Source organism: Panthera pardus, unplaced genomic scaffold (assembly GCF_024362965.1).
Source record: "Panthera pardus isolate Hobbes unplaced genomic scaffold, ASM2436296v1 HiC_scaffold_6, whole genome shotgun sequence".
NCBI lineage: Eukaryota > Metazoa > Chordata > Mammalia > Carnivora > Felidae > Panthera > Panthera pardus.
This window is the reverse complement of record NW_026526991.1, coordinates 81,234,943-81,249,502: the sequence shown is the minus strand read 5'-3', so window position 1 is coordinate 81,249,502 and position 14,560 is coordinate 81,234,943. Positions and strand designations below refer to the sequence as shown.

General features: G+C 40.8%; 1 long non-coding RNA gene across 4 annotated transcripts in view; it reads left to right on the top strand.

Moving 5' to 3' along the window:
• The window catches only part of LOC109268764 (uncharacterized), an 85,222-nt gene that overhangs the window by 38,219 nt on the left and 32,443 nt on the right, over positions 1–14,560 (top strand). For 2 of the 4 annotated variants that reach the window (XR_008419533.1, XR_008419531.1), the window contains exons 2-4: positions 9,777–9,922; positions 11,701–11,817; positions 14,451–14,550. This is a non-coding gene — a long non-coding RNA (uncharacterized LOC109268764). The remainder of the gene's footprint in view (positions 1–9,776; positions 9,923–11,700; positions 11,818–14,450; positions 14,551–14,560) is intronic. The other 2 variants (XR_008419532.1, XR_008419534.1) reach the window with 2 other exon arrangements.

Here is a 14,560-nt window from a genome sequence, read left to right as displayed (position 1 = left end):
GTGAAAATCATCTCAAAATTGTTTTAGTTTGCCTCTGTGAATATTAGTAAAGCTGAACATTTTTTTCATAAGTTTATCAACCATTTGCATTTTAATAACCTATTTATCACTTTTGCCCATTTAAAAAAATTTTTAATGTTTTATTTTCGAGAGAGACAGACAGAGCATGGAGGAGGGGCAGAGAGAGAGGGAGAATCCAAAGCAGACTCCAGGCTCCAAGCTATCAGCACAGAGCCCGACGTGGGGCTTGAACCCACAGATATGAGATCATGACCTGAGACAAAGTCAGATGCTTAACCAACTGAGTCACCTGGGCACCCCTGCCCATTTTTTTTTCTATTGGAGTTTTAATTTTTCTCAATTTGTACAAATTCTATTAATATCATGGATATTAACCCCCCTCAAATTATTGTTATTTTCCTCAGTCTGTCATTTGTCTTTCAATCTTATATATGATTTTTTTTTTTTTGGCCACATAAAATGTTTTCAGTTGTTTCTATTCCACATTATTTATTTTTTTCCTATTTTATTACTTTTATGTTTAAAAATGTTTCCATTTAAATCTTTGGCCTGCCTTTAATTTATTAAGATGCAGTGAGGTAATAATCTAATATTTCCCCCCTAACTACTGGTCAATTTTCCCAACATTTTTGAATGATCCCTTATTTTTTTTCAGTCATATGAATGTCAATTCTTGTCACATATTTAACTAGCACCCAGTTCTTTCCCATTTCCCCGCCCCCTGCAACCTGGGGCTCCATCGTATTGTCAGAGAATGAGACACAGCCCAGTCCCCAGTTCACATACAGCCAGAGGCATTGGTGAGCACTGCTTCAGACCAAGTCCAGGAAGGAGGTGGGGAGGGGAGAATGGAGGCAGTGTTGCAGCAGTTCTTGGGGAACAGGACTCTGACTCATGCGGTGACTGGAACATTCATGGGCGGCTCCTTCGAAGCACAAAAATAAACGGGGATCTAACGGCACAGTGGCAGACTGCCTGGACCTTATTCCCTGGACTGCGGCATTGGGATGATGGCCTGTCTGTTCTGGCCATTGCTTTAGGTGCTGGCATGATGCCCACTTGACGTAGAACTGTGCCCTGATCACCCAGGGTTCAGGGTGACTAAGGATAGCTTCCTTAAATCCTTATCCAACCATCCCCTTCAAAAGGGAGTTATTTTTAGTGTTTCAGAAGTAAAAAGAAAGGGGACAAAAAAGTTTCATCTCTATCAAGGCATTCTGCTTAACATATATTCTCTATTTAAAAAAAAAAAAACCCAATGACCCTTTTTTAACTGGGAGAGACAAGCATGCACGGACCTTCATCACTGTCATGTCTTGAATCCTTCCAGGAACCTCAGAGGCTAGTGATGCTTCTGCTGTTGCTCAATCAGGGCTGGTCTCTCCACTCCCGGGGATGCTGCTGGTCTCTCTACTCCCAGAGATGTCCCTACCGCTCCGGTGCCCAGAAGTAGGTTGTCCATCCCTGGAGTCCTTCGAATCCAATCGTTGTTGCCATTCCTGCTCCTATCTTCTACCACCAAGCCCAAGCTACCACCTGAGCCTCACTTTTGCTGATGTCAGAAGTCCTTGCTTTGAGAAGGGGTAGCCTGCCCAGCGTAGCTCCCTCTGGGCAGGCAAGGGCTGTCGTAGACACTTTATTTGGACCCTGTGCAAAGATGCCTAGCTGAGGGGTAAGTGTAGGCTAAAACTCAGTGCTCAACACAGCAGTCCTGGCATGGTGCTATGGAGGTGGGCAGGTGCTAGGTCTGCCTCAAGAAAGGTGTGCCTTTCACATGTGTACAAAGGCACTGTCTGTGCTGGTGGCAGTCCTGGGGTGGGGCTTGGAGACACTATAAGGTAGCCTGAAGCTATAGCCTTTTGCATTAAGAAAATATACCAGACCCCTTCCAGTATTTAAAGGGAAGGTCCTTGTCAGGTGCCACACGTTTTAGGTGCTTCTTGTCAGTTTCTCTCCTTGCCCTCTGGTGGGAAGCCCATCGTCATTGACTATACTTCTGTATTTTGAGTGACTGTGTGAACACATCACCTCTTCTTGCCTTTAGCTGAGGGATACCTATGCTGCCATGATGAAAGTGTTCTCTGAGATGAAGTATCCAGTGTGTGGTTCTTTATTAGCCCTCTTTTGTGACTTTCCAGAGGCTTAGAGATTTATAAATAGGACAGCCCATGCCATGAATAGGCGCAAAGAACATCCATGGACTTGTCAACCCCATACCCTTCTCTTAGAAACAGTCTCTCCTCCAACTACCCCTCGCCTTCCCTCTTATCCCCATGGCTAAGTCAGGAGTGTCATTTCCATCCGTTAGATTTTCCCTGGGGGTTTTCCAGTGAAAATTGAGAAGGACTGTTCATCTCTAGGAATAAAACTATAAGTTTTTAAAAAGAAAAGGAAAAGAGTTGTGTATGGTTAGCTTTCTTCCTTGTAGAGATAGTTGATCTGCATGGAGAATGATGGTAGCCTGTAGGGAGAAGCAGAGATTCCAAATACAGAAGGAGAGAGTTCCGGCAGCTTTCCAGTCTCTGTTTCCCATTGTTCCAGGGGGTCAGCTGCCTCCCAATTTTCCCCATAATTTGGTTACTCACCTCCTTCTAGGATTTGGTGAACCAGTAAACCCTGCTTTCCATTCCCTTTGCTTAGGCTAATTCAAGTTGTGTTTCTATCACTTTATGACCAAGAGCTTTACTTATACAAAGGCAAATAAAGTACCCCAGGGATTCTTTGTTTTTCTAGACTCCACTGGGCCTGGACTATAGATATGACTTCACACAGATGAAAACACAGAAGGTCTATTGGATCATCTGTCATTTGGATTGCTAAATGGGACTCATTACCGGGCTGAAGTTTAACAGTGAAGTGAATAGTGAAGGAAATAAAGTCCAGAGGGTTTTCCGGTTCACAATAATGCTGATTTCCTGAGAAAACTGCTTGACCTCAGACAAGGAATTTACTTTTTCAAGAGAATTGTTTTGTCTTTTTTTTTTTAAACAACAGAGTGCTATTGTATAGTAGGCATTCTTGAGATGATTTTCTTTATATACACATATATGAGAAAAACAAACAGGGATATGAGCAGAAGAAACAGGATTGTACATGCATATGTGTGAAGGACAGTATGAAGTGTCCCTGCTGAAATTTTGCTCATGGTTTCATAAGGCCAATGTTATTGTAAAGCTATTTTTCATGTTTGCATTAAAGACACACACGCAGTCACCGTTTATCTTGGGAAAACTCTATGGGGGCTACAGGGTTGGACAAACAGTTCCTTCGCATGCAGTGTTTATAACCTTAGTCTGTAGGTATATTCCTGGGAAGAAATTAATGCAAGGACAATTGAAATAGATACTGTAACAAGGAAAATGAGGTCTTCTGGAAGCGCTGAGGGAAGAGAGAATAATTCCAGCTGGGTGAAACACAAATGGCAGATTTGTATTCCTTCCCCAAACTCAGAGAAAATGATCTACAAATCTAAAATGTCAGTTTATTATTTTTCGATGCCGGACAAGTTTCTAGACGCTTCTTTGGTTGTACATGAGCTTACTACACGGCCCTTAACTAACTCCTGACACTTCTTTAAATGAGAGTCTATTATACGATGAATATTTCTCAAAATACTTCACAATTGTAATGCTTGCAGATTTTATAAGGTGAGGGGAAGGCAGTGAATGGTTTGATGGATGAAGTCCAAAGGGCAAATCTCTTTTCTTACTAAAGAGCAAGGTTGGCATGTTTTGTTTTGTTCTGTTTTGTTTTTTAAGGGTCAGATAATAAATATTTTGGCTTTGCAGGCTGTGAGAATCCTGTCACACTACTCAACACCACTGTGTTAGAAGTAGCTCCAGGCAATACATAAATTATGAACATGGCTGTGTCCCAGTAAAACTTCATTTACAAAAAAACAGTAGAGGGCTGGATTTAGCCTGCAGGCTGTAGTTTGCTGACACCTGAAGGAAGACAAAAGGGAAAGGAGAAAGGTTATGAGCGTTTAACAAAAAGAACCTACCGGTCCTGTGTTGCACATTATGGGGAAATATCAGATTGTAGACCACACGGTCCAAAGTCCAGTACAGTGGAGGAAATCTGTAAACACATTACCAACACATGACATGAAATGGGGTGACCGTCAAATAAGTGAGGACCAAATATTTCTGGTTTAGGAAAGGCAGAAGACATAGGATCTGCTCACCTGGAGAACGGGCAAGGGGCTGTGGGCAGGAGAGAACAAGGGACATTTAGAAGGAAATAAAGGCACATAGTTATGTGCCCACAACTTGCTTTCTGTCTTTGCCTTTCCCAGAGCCTCGTGGCTGGATGCCCACTCCATGATCAGTCTGGCCCTTGAGGCCGATCTCAGCAGCTGTAGATTCACCAACGTGGCTTGAAATAATGTCATGCTTCTGGGGCCCAGACTCTGGTGGCATGAGTGCTGGCCACCCCCAGGTGTGCCCCTGAGATTCCTTCACTATAACATTTTCCAAACCTAGTATTGGCTCTTTTTTTTTTTTTTGACAGACTTTCAGCTTTGCCTTAGTTTCTCCTCCTGAGTTCACCTGACCCAAATGCCCCTTTAGGACCAGGACTTTGGCAGCCAGACGGCACCTCCCAACCCATCCTTCCTGGAGCTGGATCTCACTCCCAAAAGTCTCTGCTCACAGGTGCAGGTCTGCTGTACCAGGGCAAATATCCACATAATTGACCCATGTCCCAACTGACTTCCAAATTATACTGGCCCAGTTTCTTCCTTCCCCGACTAAAGAAGCCAGATGGCTTACTCTTTTTACCTGCTGGCTCTCTGTTGCAGGAACTGCACATGTCTTGTGCCCGAGCCCACCTAAGTTGGTGTCACAAGCCTCATGCCCACCCAGCCTAAAATGGCCCAGACTGAAATAAGTTTCCAGGCCATCCTCTGACTCCCTTGTTGCCAGTTTGCGGTCAAGATTCCCATTTGTCAAGTTAAAAAAAATAATAAAAATAAATAAATAAATAAAAAGCCAACATTGATGGGATACAAGTAGCTTTTACCTATAATTATTGGTAGAGGCCACATGGAGCTGTTTTTTTTTTTAATTAATTAATTTATTTTTGAAAGAGAGAGAGAGAGAAAAACACAAGTGGGGGAGGGGCAGAGAGAGAGAGAGAGAGAGAGGGAGACACAGAATCCGAAGCAGGCTCCAGGCTCTGAGCTGTCAGCATAGAGCCAGACATGGGGCCGAACCTACAAACTGTGAGATCATGACCTGAGCTGAAGTTGGATGCTTAACTGACTGAACCACCCAGGTGCCCCTGCAGCTGTTTTGAGGAGAGTGGGGCCACATCTGGGCTTGATGAGAAGTAACATGAGTAATTAGCAATGAGCCCTGTTTACCTCTCTGACATACAGCCCCCATCTAAGAACAACCTTGCTAGAAACCTCAGAGTTATCAGCCTACCCGCTTTGAGACTTTTGTCACCAGATCTCATGGAAGGATGGAAACAGGTGTGGATACTTGAATAGATGCTCCTGTTTGAAGAGGAAAATACCCAACACCTCTCACTTGGATCCTATCCATGGTCATGCCCTTGCTAATTCCAAATATGCACCATCTATCTACTCTGCAAGATATTTGATAGATGGTGTATGTTTTGGAGCATTTGGAGGCCACATCTGGACTTTTCAGGAAAGGCCACCATGATGGATTAGCAATGTCCACCATGGGTTGGGAGGAAGGATGGGGAGAATGCTGGTGTGCAAACCACATATTTTCCATTCCTGCCCCAGACCAAGAGGGCAGTATCCTGAGTTATGTGTTTGGGAAAGAGGCAAGATGCTGCATCAGGGCCTCAGCGAGCAACAGCAATATGTCTTGTGTGGTCTCATGACCCTTGTGTGAATCATGAGCACCTCAGCCTGTACCATACGAGGACTTCCTTCCTAACAGCCCACAGAAGGTCACTGGAATTATCAGCCGAGATCATCTTGAAATATAGTATAGCAAGATCAGTTCAAATAACAAGATTGATCTTACCCTCTCAGCACTTTTATTCCAACTGGGCCTAAATTCCTTTTATAGCCTAGCATAACCAGAGAAAAGACTCTCCGCTGATATTCTCCCAATATCACCTACATCTCATAGGTATCCTTGTCTCAGATAAGTACCCTGAAAGGTCAAAAAATATTAAAGCAAAAGAGTGCAATGTGAAAAACCTTGTCACCTGTAGGTAAGGCCTTAGTCCTTAGGACAGGCCAGGGGGCAGAAAACCTCTGAATTCCCTAGGCAGGATTCCCTGTAGTGCTGAAAGTTTTTACTTCAATGATCTCAGAGGGCAGTATGAACCAAAACTGAGGTCAGCTCGATCTTATAATACACAATAATCAAAGAAATGTTAGTTAAAACAAAAGTGAAGTTATTTTAACCACTGAGATTAGCAGGGTTTAAAAATTTTTTAAATGATCTGGGGCGCCTGGGTGGCTCAGTCGGTTAAGCGGCCGACTTCCGCTCAGGTCATGATCTCGGGGTCCGTGAGTTCGAGCCCTGCCTCGGGCTCTGTGCTGACAGCTCAGAGCCTGGAGCCTGTTTCGGATTCTGTGTCTCCCTCTCTCTCTGACCCTCCCCAGTTCATGCTCTGTCTCTCTCTGTCTCAAAAATAAATAAACGTTAAAAAAAAATTTTTTTTAAATAAAAAAAAAAAATGATCAGAGTTAGTAAAGTTATAGGAAAGTATACATTCTCATTTCCTGTTGTTGGGAGCATTAATTAAAACAACCTTTCTCTGCATTTTGCAGTTTGTATAAAATTTGAAATGTTCATACCTTTTGGCTCAGCATTTTTATTTTTAGAAATTTATTCTAAAGAAATAATTGGACAAGTGTATCTAAGTGAATGTATGATGATGTTAACTGCAGTGTTTTAAATCAGGAATAACATAAATGTCCAGTAATAGACTTATTTAAGTAAACTGAGGTACATTCAGATGAGATAATTAATATTTTAAAGAATATCATGAGAAGTATATATAAATATAAAAATACATAAATAGTTTATAAAATAGTGTGATAGTATGATTATAATTTTATCATTAAAATGTGTATTGTATGTAAATATTTATTCTAAAAAGACTGAAAAATATATATAGCACTGAGGGATGAGAAAATAAACTGTGGGCCATCCATATAGTGAAGTATTATGTGGATATTAAAAAGATGAGGTTGATCTATATGCTGATGGGGAAAGATGTCCATGATATATATATATATATATATATATATATATATATATATTTTTTTTTTTTTTTTAAGTTTATTTATCTTGAGAGAGAGAGAGACGTGTGTGCACGTATGTGTGCATGCATGCAAGAGTAGGGGAGAGACAGAGAGAAAGGGAGACAGAGAATCCCAAACAGACTCCATGTTATCAGCGTAGAGCCCTACATGGGGCTCGATCCCACAAACTGTGGGATCATGACCTGAGCTGAAATCAAGAGTCTGGCACTTAACTGACTGAGCCACCCAGGCCCTCTCAAGTTTTTATTTAAGTTTCAGTTAGTCAGCATACAGTGTAGTATTAGTTTCCAGTGTACAATATAGTGATTCAACACTTTTACGCAACGACCAGTGCTCATAACAACAAGTGCACTCCTTGATCCCCATAATATATTGAGTATGAACTCATTTGTATTTTTTTAAAAAGTTTGTTAAAAGTTTCACAAAAACATCTCTGAGGATATACGTTTAACCAGTAACTGCAGTTCTATCTTGCGTGAGAAATGAAGGGGCTGTTCTGTTTATCTAGTTCTCCATGACAACTCACCTGAAAACATTGTGGCTTGAAGCACCATATTCATGTATTAATTCTCCCTGTTTATGTGGATCAGGAATTTGAAAGCTGCAGCTGGTGGTTTTATCATATTCAGAATATCATCAGACTGTGGCTGGGGTTGGGCCATCTTTGAACACTTGTTCATTTATACTTAGGCTGCTTGCACTGGAAAGGTCTGAACAGCTGGGTCTCCTAGAAATCTCTGGGTGTTTCATGGTCTCTCCAGTGTGGCAGCTTCAAGGTAGCTGGGCTTTTTGTATGGCCTCTGGCTCCAAAGATAAATGTTCAGAAAGAGTGAGAAACAAGCAGAAGCCTGCTGCCATTTATGACCTAGTCTTGAAAGTCACTTTTGACACTTTCTTCTAGTCAAAGAGGTACAGAGGCCTGTCCAGGTCTCAGGGGAGGAGTCTAGACTCCCACCTCTTTTCACTTTCTTTTCTTCCAGTTTTAGTGAGATACCACTGACATATAACATTCTATTCGTTCAAGGTATACGATGTACTGATGTTATATGTGTATGTATTGCAAAATGATTACCGCAGTTAAGGTTAGTTAACACATCCATCACCTAACATAGTTACAATGTGTGTGTATGTGGTGAGAACTTTTAAAATCTATTCTTCTAGCAACTTTCCAATGTACAATACAGTGTTGTGAACTATAGTCACCATATTGTATATTACATCCGAATGACTTATTCATTTTATAACTAGAAGGTTTTTTGTTTTGTTTTTTTAAGTAAGCTTTATATCCAACATAGGGCTTGAAGTCACAACTCACAACCCTGTGATCAAGAGTCATATGCTCTATCTACTGAGCCATCCAGGAGCCATGGAAAATTTATTCCTTTTAACCACCTTTATCCATTCCTCCCATCCCCACCTCCTGTCCCATCCTATCACAAGGGATGATGAAATAGCTCACTTCTTCACTTCAATTTCCTTTGTGCACTCCATCACCATTTTTGGTACTATACTGGTTACCTTAAAATCAACTATTAAAACACAGCATTAAGAACTATAAAAGCAGTAAGATAGGAAACATTTTACATAGGGAGGTGGATCCTATTATTTAAGCTATAAAGTTAGTGTGACAAATTATATTAGAATTTAGTTGTCTTTAACATCCAATTTAAACTAAATGCCTCTCTCTCAATTCACTTCTCAAGGGAAACTTCAAATGCACAGTGGAGTTTATTGTGCTGCTAAAAATAAAATCATTATGATACCATATTAGAAATTGTAGTAGGGGCACCTGGGTGGCTCAGTTGGTTAAGCATCCAGTTCTTTAAAAAAATGTTTTAACATTTTATTTTGTAAGAGACAGAGAGAGATAGCACAAGCAGGGGAGGGGCAGAGAGAGAGGAAGACACAGAATCCAAAGCAGGCCCCACCCAGGCTCTGAGCTGTCAGCACAGAGCCTGATGTGGGGCTCGAACCCACGAATGCAAGATCATGACCTGAGTCAAAGTCAGATAATCAACCACGTGAGCCACCCAGGCGCCTCAAGCATCCAAGTCTTGATCTCACCTTAAGTCTTGATCTCCGGGTCCTGAGTTTAAGCCCCACACTGGGCTCCATGCTGGGTATGGAGCCTGCTTTAAAAAAAGAAAAGAAAAATAAAGAAATTATAGTAGATGAGAAACCCTGGTAAAAATGAAAACTGGCTCATTATTCTAGGAATAGGGAAGGGAAATGGGCTAAAAATTGGAAGACCAAGGAACAGAAGAAAACAGAAGGCTCAGCATGGCAGAGACTGCCAGTGGACAGCCCAGCTTCCAATTGGACCCCCCTTACTATTGGGTACGGCAATGTATCCAGTCCAATAAAAGTATTAAGTTTGCCAACTTAACAAATAAAAACACAGGGCCCTCAGCTGAATTTGTCTTAGTATAAGCCTGTCTCATACAATATTTCATCTGGCAATCCTGAAAAGCTTATTTACCAACCTCCCTCATAGATATGTGTGATCAATGAGATGCCGGAAGAATCCGCCGCAATGGTCAGGATTACAGACTGAGAAAGGAGGTTGCTGAGCACTGATGACATCACAGAGCAACTGACCGTACAGGCTGGATTTTTCCAACAAGCTTCTTACTTGTGTAGGTTAGTTATTTCAGTTTTCTGTTTTATGTAATTAAACTCAATCAGTCCTAACTCAAACACTTTGTGTGCTATTGTCAAAGCAGTATTCTCTATCCAAGCAGAGTAGAAGAAGGTATCAGCAGAGGTTGGGGTTGCAGATAATTAGCCAAGACCCTTATGCACAGGTGACTGGCCTCAGAGAGGTCTAGAAACAGGCATCCAAGACTGGGTCAAGAAGGCTGGAATTCTAAAGCAAGGAAATTTAACCCTTGTAGAAAATGGGGTGGCAGGTAAATGCTTCCTTCTAGAGGGATCCGATCATGATGTCACATCAGTTTTGGTGAAAGACTACCTTGAGTGACATGCTGACTTCTATTGTCCCTACCTGAGACTGGCCTGGCTTCAGGGGGAGAAAACCATGTTAACTGCTCTTAGCTGCACTGGTCAGAGTGCTAAGTTACAGCCAATGTTTACATTAGCTAATGAGGGCTTGTTATTTGCCAGCCAGGGTTCACCATGCCTTTTGTGTATTAGCTTATGCAGTTGTCCTAACAGTGCTAGGAGGAAAGCACGATAATTATCCCCATTTCACAAGTGGGTACAGTAAGGCACAGAGACAGTAGAGCTGAGATTTCAACTCAGACTACTTGCTTCTAGGGCTCTTGTTTTTAACCATTGCGGTCTGCTGCTGCTTAGCCCCTAAGTGCCAGCTCACAAACTTGTGTTGAATTATGATGACATTTTCACTGTGACAACATTTTCACTAATATACAGTGATGTGAAACAAAGAATGATAATATAGTGAACTTTAAAAATTTTTTTTAACGTTTATTTTATTTTTGAGACAGAGAGAGACAGAGCATGAACGGGGGAGGGTCAGAGAGAGGGAGGCACAGAATCCGAAACAGGTTCCAGGCTCTGAGCTGTCAGCACAGAGCCCGACGCGGGGCTCGAACTCATGGACCGCGAGATCATGACCTGAACCGAAGTCGGCCGCTTAACTGACTGAGCCACCCAGGCGCCCCTATAGTGAACTTTTAAAAATAAAGTTAGATTCACTTAATGTAAAAGGCCATAATTGATTTTGAGTATATCCATCCTCCTGAAATGAGGACAATAGTAAGAAATTATTGTTAATCTTTAAAGTTTTAAAAACTCTTGGTAAATAAAAAGGAGCTAGCCCTACACAACAGTTGGAAAATTGATACCATGCATGTGCTCCAAGTGTGGAGAGTTTTAATACCGGGAGCTAGAGACCTACAGACTTTGGAAGGGCCAGTACAGTAAAGGACGCTCTCGCCAATGACCGCAGCCTGCAGCCCAAAGTGGGTAGTCCTCCAAGGCTCACCTGAAATCTACTTTTTTTTTTTTATTTTTTTAAATTTTATTTTTGAGATAGAGAGACAGACTGTGAGCAGGGGAGGGGCAGAGAGAGAGGGAGACACAGAATCCAAAGCAGGCTCCAGGCACAGAACCTGATGTGGGGCTCGAACTCATGAACTGTGAGATCATGACCTAAGCCAAAGTTGGACGCTTAACTGACTGAGCCACCCAGGCGCCCCTCACCTAAAACCTGCTTTTAAAGTCAAGACCGTAACGGAAGCTCGCACAAACCATCACAGCTGCAGCACCATCAAGGTGGTCTTGGCAGCCAACATTTCTGAAGCAGGTAGTTCGTTGCGGTGCATCTGGAGACTGCTGAGAACTGTGGATCCACCATCAGCTCACATACCTGCCTGTGGTGGCCTCCAAAGGGTGATAACTTTACCTTCTCTTCCACTGTCTACATCTCACTGCAGTGCTTCTCACTGACAGACCTGGAGCTACATGGGGAAGGGGATCCCAGAAAATGTGAATCTCGGCTTCTCTTTATAATGGAAGAGCAAGGAAATGATATCGAAAACAGACTATCCTAGGTTTGTCTCTAAGCTTTTTTCTTTTATTTTTTAAAATACATTTTAAAATTATAGTTTTAAAATTCTGTTTTATTTTTTAAAATCTGTGTTCCAAAACTGAATCTAGTGGGAATGTAGAATGGTGGAGCCACTCTGGAAAACCGTTTGCCAGTTCCTTGAAAATTGAGATATATTAGTACCACGTGATCCAACAATTGCACCACTGAGCATTTACCCCAAAGAAACAAAAATTTATATTCACACAAAGCCTGCACACAAATATTCAAATAGTAGTTCATTTGTAATAAACTGTGGTATATTCATACCATGGAATGCTACTAAGCCATAAAAAAAAATGAAATATTAAATGGAAAGATATTCCAGGCTCATGGGTTGGAAGAACAAATATTGTTAAAATGTCCATACTGCCTAAAGCAATCTACAGATTCAATGCATTACCTATCAAAATACCAACAGTATTTTTCACAAAGCTAGAGCAAATAATACTAAAATTTCTTTGGAACCACAAAAGACCCTGAATAGCCAAAGGAATCTTGATAAAGAAAAACAAAGCTGGAGATATCACAATTCCAGGTTTCAAGATGTACTGCAAAGCCATGGTAATCAAAACATTATGGTACTGGCACAAAAACAGACACATAGATAAATGTAACAGAACAGAGAGCCCAGAAATAAAGCCATGCTTATAAGGTCAATTAATCTATGATAAATGAGGCAAGGATGTATAATGGGGAAAAGACAGTCTCTTCAACAAATGGTGCTGGGAAAACTGGACCCCTTTCTACACTTGATCTTAGCCAAAAGGCCGAGAAGCGATTACTGGACGACTTTCTAACACCATGCACAAAAATAAACTCAAGATGGTTTAAAGACCTAAACGTCAGACCTGAAACCATAAAAATCCTAGAAGAAAACATAAGCAGTAATTTCTCTGATGTTGGCTGTAGCAGCATTTTTCTAGATGTGTCTCCTAAGGCAAGGGGAAAAAAGCAAAAATAAATGTTTGAGAATACATCAAAATAAAAAGCCATTGCACAGCAAAGGAAAAAATCAACAAAACAAAAAGGCAACTTACAAAAGATATTTGCGAGTGACGTATCCAATTCGAGGTTAATATCCAAAATATGTAAAGCACTTACACAGTTCAACACACACACACACACACACACACACACACACACACACACACACAAATAGGTTAAGAAATGGGTAAAGGACCTGAATAGACACTTTTCCAAAAGAGACATACAGATGGCCAACAGACAGATGAAAAGATGCTCAACACCTCTAATTACCAGGGAAATGCAAATCAAAACCACAATAAGATATCACCTTACCTCTGTCAGAATAGCTAGAAACAAAAAGATAAGAAATAACAAGTGTTGGTGAGAATATGTAGAAAAAGGGACTCTCGTGCACTGTTAGTGGGAATGTAAATTGGTACAGCTACTGTGGAAGACAGTATGGAGTTTCCTTAAAAAATAAAGAAATAGAAATACCATACAATCCAATAATTTCACTATCAGGTTATCTACCCAAAGAAAACAAAAACACTAATTAGAAAAGATACATGCTTATGCATGTTTATTGCAACATTATTTATAATAGCCAAGACATGGAAGCAACTTAAGTGTCCATTGAGAGATGAATGGGAAAGGAAGATGTGTATGTATATATATATATATATATATATGGAATATTACATAGCCATATAGAGAAGGAGATTGTGCCACTTGCGACAACATGGATGGACCTAGAGGGTATTATTCTAAGTGAAGTAAGTCAGGCAGAGAAAGACAAACACCATGTGATTTCACTCATGTAGAATCTAAAAAAACAAATGAATAAACAAAAAGCAGAATCAGATCTATAAATACAGAGAACAAACCGATGGTTGCCAGAGGGGAGGTGGGTGGAGGGATGGGCAATATGGGTGAAGGGGAGAGTGGGAGGTACAGGCTTCCAGTTATGGAATGAGTAAGTCACAGGAATAAAAAGCACAGCATAGGGAATATAGTCAATCATACTGTAACAGCGTTGTATGGTGACAGATGGTAGCCACACTTGTGGTGAGCTTAGCATAACGTATAAGCTTGTCAAATCACTATGTTGTACACTGGAAACTAATGTAACACTGCGTGTCAACTATACTTAAATTTTTTTTTTAAATAAAAAGAATAAAATGTTGATACATGCAACAACTTGAATGGATCATCAAAGAATTATGTTGAGTGGAAAAGGCCAGTTTCAAAATGTTACATACTGTATGTTTCCATTTATATAACATTATTTAAAAAATAGAACAGATTAGTGGTTGCTAAGGGTTAGGGCAGGATTAAGGAAGAAGATATCTGTGGCTGTAATAGGGAGGCATCAGGGATCCTAGTGATAAGCTACTTTGTATCTTGACAGTGGTAGTGAAGATATAAGTTTATACATGTGATAAAATTACAAAGAACTAAATACACATAAACACATAAATGAGTACGTGTAAAACTGGTGAAACTGAATTAGGTGGATGGATTGTATAAAAACAATTTTCTGGCTGTGACCTTGTGCTGTAATCATACAAGTTGGGGGCAACTACATGAAGAATATACATAATCTCTCTATATTATTTCTTACAACTGCAGGTGAATCTACAAAGACCTCAAAATAAAAATTCTAGTTAACTCTGAGTTATGGAACCTTCAGCACAGGATTTGAAGAAAGGATTCCAGCACTGAGCAGAAGGTGGGACTAA